The sequence below is a fragment of the Jaculus jaculus genome, chromosome X (genome assembly GCF_020740685.1).
Source record: "Jaculus jaculus isolate mJacJac1 chromosome X, mJacJac1.mat.Y.cur, whole genome shotgun sequence".
NCBI lineage: Eukaryota > Metazoa > Chordata > Mammalia > Rodentia > Dipodidae > Jaculus > Jaculus jaculus.
The window spans coordinates 36,572,802-36,582,130 of NC_059125.1; the positions used below are offsets into that span (position 1 = coordinate 36,572,802).

Sequence of the window (9,329 nt, forward strand, 5' to 3'; positions counted from 1 at the left end):
AATGATCTGATGGAGAAGGAAAAAAAAAAAAAAAAAAAAAGAGGGCCTTAATAACCAGCTGGCTAAGCTCAATGAAGCCATAAATAAATGCAAGGATGAATTCCAAGAAACAGTAAGAAAATCAGAAAATGATGTGACAAGCGAACTTAACAGAGGGATGTAAACTATACATACAAAAGCAGTAGAAAATAGAAACCAAATTGAACAAGTCACAAACCCTATAGAAGCTCTCAAGACTAGAGTCAGCCATGTGGAGGATAGAAACTCTAAACTGGAAGACAAAATAGAACAAAGTTTGTGAGGCAAAGTTTCAATAAGTTGAAAAATTTTTGTGAACAAAACATGAGGAAACTGTGGGATACTCTTAAACGTCCCAACATTCAGATCATGGGAATACCAGAAGAGAAAGAAATTCAGACCAAAGGCATGGAGAATTTATTCAACAAAATTATTGTAGAAAACTTTCCCACTCTCTCAAAAGAAAGTCCCATCAAGTTACAAGAAGCTAAGAGAACTCCAAACAGACTGGACCAAAGGAGAAATTCCCCAAAACATATTATCATTAAGACTCTAGGGTGGAGCGTTTGGCAGCGGTGTTGGGCGGTGGCGCCGCTCACACTCATGAGGAACAGGAAGCTCACAGGTGGAGTGCAATCCTCCGAAGGCACCTGTAGGCCCGAAGTTGCTCTGCAGCCAATTTGGCCTCTACCCAGGACGTCGCTGGCTCCTCATCTGCCAAGACAGCATGTCTGAAGACTTCATCAAACAAGGCCCCAGACAGACGAATTTCCAAGAAGTTCAAGTATGACAAAGGTCACCTTTTGAAGGCAGAATTACAGAGACTTTTCCCAAAGGTGACATTGCTGCTGTATCAAAAGTGGTTCCCACAGGCCCTTGTGAAAATGAACTTGCAGAAGGGGGCGCCCAGCTCACAGATGGTGAGACTGTAATCCCTGCCCAGCAGGAGAGTGCAGGTGTTCTTCCTGGCCGCTGCCAAGCTGTGAGTGAGAGTGAGGCTCCCTCAGCAGAGACTGAAGATGGCCCGTCTGCAGCAGAACCCAGCTCTGGTGCACCAGCCCTGGAGCCAAACAGCATTCCAGCAGGCAGGCTGAGCCTGTGCTCCAGACAGAGGCAGTGCGGGCACCACAGCATCTTGTGGACCACAGCGTCTTTCAGGATGATGACAGCAATCAGCCCATGCCAGTGAGCCGCTTCTTTGGGAATGTGGAGCTCATGCAGGACCTTCCACCAGCCTCTTCATCTTGCCCTTCAATGAGCAGATGAGAATTCAGAAAAATGCATTTCAGAGCCAAAGACGATGAGGACGACGATGATGCAGAAATGTAGAGAATGGCTTCTTTGTGTATTTTTAGTACAGTTAACAACTGGACAGTACGTTTTTAGATTTCCACAAAATGTATCTCCAAGAGAATGTTTTTAATTGAACTTCAGAACTGATCAAAGACATGGCACAAAACACCCAACACCTGCAGAAGGTTCCTCCCAGAAACCCGTGAGCTGCTGCTGCTCCTTTCTTTACCTTCACCCACGAACCACCCTGCCTGGGTCAGCGAGGGTGGAACACAAGAGCCATCTGTGTAAGGAAACCCGTAAGTATGTTAGTGTTGATGATGCACAAGCTTATTTTACATTAGCCAAGTGGAATCATTCTTGAGATGAATTCAGAGCCAGTTCTTAGACTTTCCTCTGCTTATCAAGGTGAGCCTAATTGTTTAACTTGAAAATTTTACAGAATGCATATAGGAAAGGAATAAAATCTATTTTGAAAAAAAAAAAAAAGACTCTAAACATTGATACCAAAAAGAAAAAAACAGCTAGGGAGAAACAACACATTACATGTAAAGGTTAACTCCATCAGAATTACTTCAGACTTCTCGATGGCAACCCTGAAAGGCAGAAGGGCCTGAAATGGAACAATACAGAGTCTAAGTACTTTTCACTTCCAACACAAACTACCCTACCCAGCAAAAGTATCCCTCATAATAGGTAGTGCAAGAAAAACTTTCCACAATAAAACTCAACTATACAACTATATGAACACAACGACAAACCTGCAGAGAGTACTTGAGGGAATTCTCTACACAGAATAATCAAATAACTGGCCTCAAGTGCCAACAAGAAGCAGATCACAATAACCAAACTCAGAGAAGGCAAAAAAAACTATAAAGTCCAAGAAAACACTAAACCAAATAAGCCACCACAATATGGCAGGTATTAAATCAAACCTCATAAATAGTACCCTAAATATTAATGGCCTTAATTCACCCATCAAGAAATATAAGCTGGGCTGGTGCCAGGCTCCTCCTTGGTGGGCAGGTAGTGCTGAGGAGGGACCAGGCCAGCTGGTTCCTCCCAAGGGGTTGAGGAGAAAGGTGGACATTAGACGACTCAAAAACCTCTCCTAGTCACCGGAGAAAATCCACACGGAGTCAGGAGTCTTGTGGAAGCAGGAACTCACTTTATTGTTACAAGCAGTTGCCTATATAATGTTGAGAACAAAGGCAGGGATTTTAGGATGGCGGGGGAGAGGTAAGGGCCAATAGTAAACTGTGACTATTGAAATGATAATTCCAACTCCTGCATGGAAGTAGCAGGCAAGAAGCCATTAGGCATCTTGCTGAGTCCTAGCTGGCCAGAGACAGGTCGCCAAACTTTAGCGAGGCTCAGGAAGTTACACTAGGCCTCACGCCCAGGCCTCTCAAGGCTGAACAGGCTGGAGAGATGGTTTAGTAGTAAAGAGCTTGCCTGTGAAGCCTAAGGACCCCAGCTTGAGGCTCCATTCCCCAGAACCCACGTTAGCCAGATGCACAAGGGGTGCATGCATCTGGAGTTCGTTTGCAGTGGTTGGAAGCCCTGGCATGCCCATTCTCTCTCTCTCTCTCCCTCTTTCTCTATCTGTCACTCTGAAATAAATAAATAAAAATAAACAGTAAATTTAAAAAGAAAGAATTATAAGCTAACAGGGTGGATCAGAAAATTAGAACCCCCAGTCCCCTATCTTCAAGAAACCCATGTCATCACTAAACAGAGACATCTCCTCAGGGTGAAAGAGTAGAAAATGATATTCCAAGCAAATATAAATAAGAAACAAGCAGGTATAGCTATACTAATATTGGATAAAATAGACTTCAATCAAAAAGTAATAAATAAAACAAAGGACACTTTTTACTTATCAAGGGAACAATACAACAAGAGGATATCACAATCATAAATATTTATGCACCAAACACAGGTAAAACAAAACCTACTTGACGACAAAACAGAAATGACTACCAACACCATAGTTGGGGACTTCAATACTCCACTATCAGCAATAGACAGATCATCCAAACAGAAAATTAACAGGGTAGTAAGAAAGCTCAACAAAACCATAGATCAATTAGACCTAACAGACATCTATAGAACATTCTACCACAAATCCACAGATTGTACATTCTTATCAGCAGCTGATGAAATCTTCGCTAAAATAGACCATAAAGCCTGCCTCCATATATTCAGGAAGCTTGACATAATTTCCTGCATGACATCAGATCACAATGCTGTATTGCTAGAAATTAAGATTAAAAAAAAAATGTGCCAGGAACTCACCCACTCCTGGAAAACTGAACAACACACTTTAAACAATAAATGCATAGTGAATGAAATTTAAAAAATGAAATTGCAAAATTTCTATAATTGAATGACAATGAGAACACAATGTACAAAACTTATAGGACACAGTGAAGGCAGTCTTCAGGGGAAAATTCATAGCACTAAATGCCTTCATAACAAAGACAGAGAGATCCCAAATCAATAACCTAACCATCCACCTAAAGGCCCTGGAAAAACAAGAACTATCCAACCCAAAAAGCTCCAGACAGAAAGAAATAATGAAGAGCAGAGCAAAAATTAATGAATTGGAAACTAAGAAAACAAGAAAATTGATAAAACAAATAGCTACTTCTTTGAAAAAATCAACAAGATTGATAAACCCCTGGCCAATTTTATCAAACAAATTAACAAAATTAGAAATAAAAAAAGAGAAATTACAACAGACATAATTAAATTGGGAGAATCATCAGAACTTCTTTCAAAAACCTCTACTCCAAGGCTGGAGAGATGGCTTAGTGGTTAAGCGCTTGCCTGTGAAGCCTAAGGAACCCGGTTCGAGGCTCTATTCCCCAGGACCCACATTAGCCAGATGCACAAGGGGGCGCACTCATCTGGAGTTTGTTTGCAGTGGCTGGAAGCCCTGGCGCGCCCATTCTCTCTCTCTGTCTATTTGCCTCTCTTTCTGTCACTCTCAAATAAATAAATAAAAATGAACAAAAAATTAAAAAAAACTCTACTCCACAAAACTGGATAATATGGAAGAAATGGATGAATTCATGGATACATACCACCTACCAATGCCAAACTTAGAGCAGATTAATCTCCTAAACAAGCCTATAGGACCCACTAAGATTGAAAAGGTAATCAAAAACCTCCCTAAAAAGAAGAGTTCAGGACAAGATGGCTTCTCAGATGAATTATATCAAACCTTCATAGGTGAAATGAGGCCAATTTTTCTCAAGATGTGCTACATAATCAGAGAACAGGGAAAGCTACCCAAGTCCTTTTATGAAGTTATTATCACCCTAATACCAAAACCAGGCAAAGATGCCACAAGAAAAGAAAAGTATAGGGCTATTTCCCTGATGAACTTAGACACAAAGATTCTGAATACATCCTTGCAAACTGAATTCAACAACACATCAAAACCATTATCCACCTTGATCAAGTAGGCTTCATCCCAGGAATGCAGGGGTGGTTCAACATACAGAAATCTGTCAATGTAATACACCCCATAAGTAAGCTTAAACACAAAAACTCCATGATCAATTTGATAGATGTAGCAAAGGCCTTTGACAAAATACAACATCACTTCATGATCAAAACTTTGGAGAGAATAGACACGGACAGTTTATATCTCAACGTGATAAATACTATTTATAAATCTCCTAAAGCCCAAATAATACTTAATGGAGAGAGGCTGTAAGAACTCACATTGAGATCAGGAACAAGACAGGGGTGTCCACTCTTACCTCTGCTCTTCAACATAGTACTGGAAGTCCTAGCTCAAGCAATAAGATGGGAAAGAAATAAAAGAGATACAAACTGGAAAGGAAGAAGTTAAGTTAGCCCTATTTGCAGATTCTATTCACAAGAGACCCAAGAACCTCCATCTCAAAACTCTTAAAGGTGATTAACTCCTTCAGAAAGGTAGCAGGATAAAAAATGCACAAAATCAGTAGCCTTTTTATATACAAAAGACAAAGATACAGGGAAAGAAGTGACATTGTCCTATTTTCAATAGTGACAAAAAATACCTTGGAATAACATTAACCAAACACAAATTTTAAAGAGTACTTTTAATCCACCATTGACTAGGTTGACATATTCACAACCTGAAGATACGGGAGAACAACTTTAATGTTGTTTCAACTTAACTAAGCACTTATCACACACAAGATGGTAGTTACTGGTAGTTTGAGTTGTAATAGTAAAACTGGAATGAATTTCCTTTTCCTTCACAGTTTCTTGAATAGAGGATTCATTCTTTTTATACATCCTTATACCTTCAGCATAAAACTACTTTCTTTCCTTCAACCAAGTACTTTTACTTCAAGGAAACATTACTTGGCTTTTCTTCAACATATTTAAATATCATTTAAGTATCATTGCTCTTGTACATTGAAGCCTTTTTAAGTAAAAGTGAGGGTTACAAATTTAAGGCATGGTGGCATACACCTTTAATCCCAGCACTTGGGAGACAGAGGTCAGAGGATCACCGTGAGTTCAAGGCCACCCTGAGATTACATAGTAAATTCCAGGTCAGCCTGAGCTATAGTGAAACCCTACCTCAAAACAAAACAAACAAACAAAAACCTATGATATGAACACCGTCAATCTAATAACCAAGAGACCACTAGGTGACTAATGGGTGGGTAGTTTGTACTTTGTGAATAGGATAGGCAAAGGAATGATTGACAGTCATGCATGACAGAAGTAGGTGATGTGAGATTTTATCAGGATAGTTAGAAAGCACAAAATTTAAAACATGAATTGTTTCTTTTAGAATTTTAAAAAAAAATGTTCATTTTTATTTATTTATTTATTTGAGAGTGACAGTGAGAGAGAAGGAGAGAGAGAGAGAGAGAGAGAGAATGGGTACGCCAGGGCTTCCAGCCACTGCAAACAAACTCCAGACGTGTGCGCCCCCTTGTGCATCTGGCTAACGTGGATCCTGGGGAATTGAGCCTCAATCATGGGTCCTTAGGCTTCACAGGAAAGGGCTTAACTGCTAAGCTATCACTCCAGCTCTAGAATTTTTTTATTTAATGTTTTTAGAACACAGTTAACTGCAGACAACTGAAAGTATGGAAAGTAAAATTGTGGGCAAGAAGGAACTATTGCAATACTTTGGTGGAAAAATCCTTTAAACATGGTCAATGGCCAAAGTATATTCTTACTTAACAATGTGAAAAAAAAAAAACCAACTCCACCATACATTTCCTGCTATGTTGTCTATTACTTGTGCGTTTTTTAAAAAATAATTGATGGATTGATTAATTCAGAGATAATGAGTAAGTAAGGTCATGACAGGGCTACTTGCCACTGCAAACGAACTCCGGATGCATGAGGCACTTTGTATGTCTGATCTGTAATGGGGAATTGAACCTAGGCCATCAGAATTTGCAAGCAAGTAACATTTAACTCCCAAGCAATCTCCCCAGCGCCAGGTGTGCTTTTAGATAAAGTCTGTCTCCTTTGACCAAGCTTCCTGTGTCAGGCTGCTGTGGGTCTTCTTTCAGACTATATTGCAAACTTGAATTTGGTTCTTAAAGTGTCTTTTTCTGTTTGGCCCACACTTTTGTTTGTTTGTTTGTTTTTAGCACTTGATTGTGTTTAAATCCATGCTAGGCAGAGTTCTACCACTAAACTATACCCCTAGTACTCTGTATTTTTTATTTTGAGACAGGGTATCACTAAGTTTCCCAGGGTGTCCCTAACTCACTTTAATTCAGTCAGGCTTTTGAATTTATGATCCTGTTAATTCAGCCTTCCAAGAAGCTAGTAGTGCAGGTCTATGCCACTAGGCTTGAATTTTTGGCTCAGTTTTGACAAAAGTATTTCCAATTCAGCTCTGTTGGAGTCAGAATCAAACCCAATATTCTTCCTGCACTGCAAAGGCTGAATGTGTAATTCAGTGGTACAGCACTTGTGTAACTTGTATAAGGGCCAAGGTTCAGTCCCGAGCATTAACATGTTTTCTTTACTTATACTTGTGTGTGTGTGTGTGTGTGTGTGTCTCTCTCTCTGTGCATGTGTGTGTGAGCGTGTGCGCGCGCGCGCGCGCGTGTGTGTGTGTGTGTGTGTGTGTGTGTGTATCCTACAGGAGCACAAATTCACCTTTATTTACTTTTCCTTAGTTTAAATCTTTGAGTGGCACAGCATCACATAGATTATGTATCCAATTGTCTGAGCTGGAAAGTTTCTTTACAATATGGTATGAAGCACACCCACTGTCTCCATGGGCCTGGGTTCCCGTTCCCCAAATTAATCTGCTTTTGTTTGCATCACCACCAGGAATTACTGTGTTATTTTTATTTTATTTATTTATTTGAGAGAAAGGGGGAGAGAGAGAGAGAGAGAGAGAGAGAGAATGGGAATATCAGGGCCTCCAGCCACTGCAAAGGAACTCCAGACACAAGTGCCCCTTTGTGCATCTGGCTTCTGTGGGGCCTGGAGAGTCAAACCGAGATCCTTTGGCTTTGCAGGCAAATGCCTTCACCGCTAAGCCATCTCTCCAGCCCCTACTGTGTTATTTTTGCTTTGTACCTCACAATGCAGCTTTCCAGACATATTTGTCTTTATAGTTGATTTTGCTCACTGGGACTTTAATGTTTTTCTTTTCTTTAATGTTGGTTTTGGCTTTTTTAGATGGCTTATTTTAGTTTGGGTTTGGTGATACTTGCTTTGCTTTGTTTTATTTGAGAAAGCTCATCACATACACCAAGCTGACCTTGAACATACTTTGTAGTCAAAGAATGCTTTGAACTCCTAATTCTCCTGCCTCCACTCCCTAAGGTGCTAGGATTGCATGCAGGCACCATCATGCCCAATCATTTGGCTATTGCCAATAGTACTATAATAAACATTAATGTGTACACAATCTTTGTGGCGTGCTATAGCAGTTACCTTCTTATTGCTGGAACAAACACCCAACCATAAGTACCTGATTGAAATAAAGGTTGTATTCGGGCTTAAAGTTTGCGGGGAAGCTTCATCATGACAGTTAGGAAGCAGTCTTAAGTACTGGCCTTGGAGTTCAGCTATAATGACCCAACCCTGGCCTCTCCCCTCCCCGCCCCAGTGGCACACCTCTTGCAGCAAGGCTCCACCTCCAAAAGGTTCCACTGCTCTCCCAAATTGCCATGAGCTAGGGACCAAGTACTTAAAAATGCATGAGGCTATGGGGGACATGTTACATTCAGACCACCACATATGTAGTTTAATTATTAGGGGACTTTTAAGGGGCATCCATACAGATGTCCATTGTGATTACACAAGTTTATACCCCCACCAACAGTATATTGTGTTCTCTCTTTCATCACATATTCACCAGCATTTTTAATCATATATTTTCATGATGGTAGATACTCTGATTGGTTTCAGAGAGAATCCCAAGGAAATTGTACATTGTCTTTCCCTAAGTGGATTTTTTTTTTTTTTTTACCCACTAAGGATGTTGAACATTTTTTCAAGTATTCATTACCCATTTGTATTTTTTCTTTTGAAACATGTCCCTTCAATTAATTTGCTCATTTGTTGATTTGGATGATTTACTCTTTATAGATTTTAGACAGTAATCATATACTGATGCATGGTTGGAAAAGATTGGCTCCAATATTGTAGGCCATCTCTCCACTCTGGTAATTGTTTCTCCTGCAGCACACAGGCTTTTGTTTATTTCTTAATTTCACATAATCCCATTTATTATGTCTTGGGATTAATTTCTGTGTTATTGGAGTCATTTTCAGAAAGTCCTTGTCAAGCATACATTGTGAAGTGTCTTGACCACTTTTTCCTGCAACCAAAGCCTGAAATGTCTTCAGCAGTAGGGCCTTACCATCTAGTTCTATTATGCAACTGAGTTTGTTAATCACAAATTTTCTTTGACAGCCTCAGGGGAGGGGAATTAATCCCATTCCTTTTGCCCAGAATTCCTAGATTTCACCTTTTTTTTTGTACTGTCCCAAATGACTTGAAAATACACTTCATGCTTG

At 40.0% G+C, this 9,329-nt stretch overlaps 1 pseudogene; it reads left to right on the plus strand.

Moving 5' to 3' along the window:
• Nucleotides 1-621: 621 nt before the first annotated feature.
• Nucleotides 622-1,347, plus strand: LOC123456545 (annotated as a pseudogene).
• Nucleotides 1,348-9,329: the final 7,982 nt, after the last annotated feature.